This window comes from Mustela erminea, chromosome 13 (assembly GCF_009829155.1).
Source record: "Mustela erminea isolate mMusErm1 chromosome 13, mMusErm1.Pri, whole genome shotgun sequence".
In the NCBI taxonomy this organism is placed as follows: Eukaryota; Metazoa; Chordata; class Mammalia; order Carnivora; family Mustelidae; genus Mustela; species Mustela erminea.
In genome coordinates this window covers 91,192,139-91,194,646 of record NC_045626.1, presented here as the reverse complement: position 1 = coordinate 91,194,646, position 2,508 = coordinate 91,192,139, and positions in this window count along the sequence as shown.

The window sequence follows — 2,508 nt, the reverse complement described above, 5'->3', positions numbered from 1 at the left end:
TCCACATGTTGTCATTTGCTTTCAGATGGTGAGACTGAGATCTAGCATCTACATGCCTGGTGGCCTAGTAGCTAGGCAGCATCTCTGTCCATATAGAGACAGTACCTGGTACCTATATCCATAAGCTATATCAGTATTTATATATGGATGCCTATACCTGCAACTTTTAGAGTATATACATGAAAAATTCCAGTATAGATTTGTCACAGTGTATCTTTAAATTTTCAGTATATATGTTTTTCAGGGTTTCAAAAATTGTGGCACTTTTTTTTTAAAGATTTTATTTATTTATTTGAGAGAGAGAGACAGTGAGAGAGAGCATGAGTGAGGAGAAGGTCAGAGGGAGAAGCAGACTCCCCCGTGGAGCTGGGAGCCCGATGCGGGACTCGATCCCGGGACTCCGGGATCATGACCTGAGCCGAAGGCAGTCGTCCAACCAACTGAGCCACCCAGGCGTCCCATGTGGCACTTTTTTAAAAAAGATTTTATTTATTTATTTGACAGAAATCACAAGTAGGCAGAGAAGCAGGCAGAGAGAGGAGGAAGCAGGCTCCCCGCTGAGCAGAGAGCCCGATGCGGGGCTCGATCCCAGGACCCTGAGATCATGACCTGAGCCGAAGGCAGCGCTTAACCCACTGAGCCACCCAGGCACCCCTGTGGCACATTTTAAATGCTGACTTTGAACTAACTGGCTCTTCTAAGACGTGCAAATCTCCGACACATAACGGTGCTATTTATAAGGTAATGACAGGGTGTACTGGGTTCTGGGGCTCCCGTAACAAAAGACCAGAAACGAGGTGCCTTGAAATCACAGCATCAGACTCTCTCACACTTATGGAAGCCTGAAATCGAGGTGTGGGCTGGGCCACGCTCCCTTTGAAGGCTCTAGGGGCGAGTTTATTCCAGGCTTTTCTCTTAGCTTCTGATATTGGTGGCAATCCCTGGCCATCCTTGGCTTTTGATGCCATCAGCCTGTGGTCCCCAGGGCTATCACACAGCTTCCTACAGTCTTCCCTCTGTGGGTCTGTGTCTTATTCCTTCCTCCTCTTCCTCCTCCTCCTTCTTCTTTTAAAGATTACTTACTTACTTATTAGAGAGAGAGAGAGAGAGCATGAGCAGGGAGGGGGGACGAAGCGGACTCTGGGATCCTGACCAGAGCGGCAGGCAGTCCCCTAATCAACTGAGCCACTCAGGCTCTTCCTCCTAATCTCTTCTGATGCCTCCCCCACCCCTCCCCCCATCAACAACACCCTTCACTTGCTGATGTCTGTAAAGACCGGTTTCCAGATAAGTTCCCAGGTATGGGGGTGAGGACTTCAGAGTATTTTTCTGGGGGACAAAATTTAACCCTAGCGCAGGGCTTATAAAAATTTTGTAGAATCACAGTCTGTTTCGGTAGAATGCTCAGAACTGGGGCACAAGCCTCGGTTGCATGATGTTTTCTTCGCTGGAGTCTTGACAGCCTGTCTTAGAGCTGCCCGGGTGTATCAGGTCACTCACACGGAGGCCGGGGAAGTGGCGGGACTGGGTGTCTTCCCGAATTACTGTCTGATTCACATAATAAGTAACCTTCCAGCCTTGATAGATGTTGAGGTGTGTTTTAGCTTTTTTTTTTTTTTTTTTTTAAAGATTTTATTTATTTATCTGACCGGCAGAGATCACAAGTAGGCAGAGACGCCACTTTCCTTCTTTTTTTTTTTTAAAGATTTTATGTATTTATTTGACAAAGATCACAAGTTGATGGAGAGGCAGACAGAGAGAGAGGGGGAAGCAGGCTCCCTGCTGAGCAGAGAACCCGACACAGGGCTCCATCCCAGGACCCTGGGATCATGACCTGAGTGAAAGGCAGAGGCTTTAACCCACTGAGCCACCCAGGTACCCCATGTGTTTTAGCTTTTTTTGGCCACTAAAACCAGGCGGCAGTTACTATCTATCTATTCATCTATGCATCCTGGGGCTTTTATAGCAAGTTTAGATTTCTCAAGAGGAATCAGTGGGTCAGGGATACCTGGGTGGCTCAGTTGTTAAGCATCTACCTTTGATTCAGCTTATGATGCTGGAGTCCTGGCTCAGGTCATGCTCCCGGGGTCCCAGGATTGAGCCCCGCATCAGGCTCCTTGCTCATCGGGGAGCCTGCTTCTCCCTCACTCACTCCCCCTGCTTGTGTTTTCTCTCTCTGTCAAATAAATAAATAAAAATCTTTTTTTAAAAAAAAGAGGAGTTAGTAGGTCAAACGGATGTGTACCTCTGTTTCTGCTTTCCCTAGGCATTGGGAAAATAGTGTCACACAGTAGTTTTTTTTTTTTTTTTTTGGTTCGGTTTTCTTTAAAAGAGTTTATTTTTCAGTCATCTCTCCCTGCAAGGTGGGGCTTGAACTCACGACCCCCGAGATCAAGAGTTGTTGGCTCTTCCGACCCAGCCCACCAGGCACCCGTCGCACTGCAGTTTTAATCAGCGTTTCCTGGTGATCAGGGATATGTGCATCTTTTCCTCCCCGTGGGCTGGTGT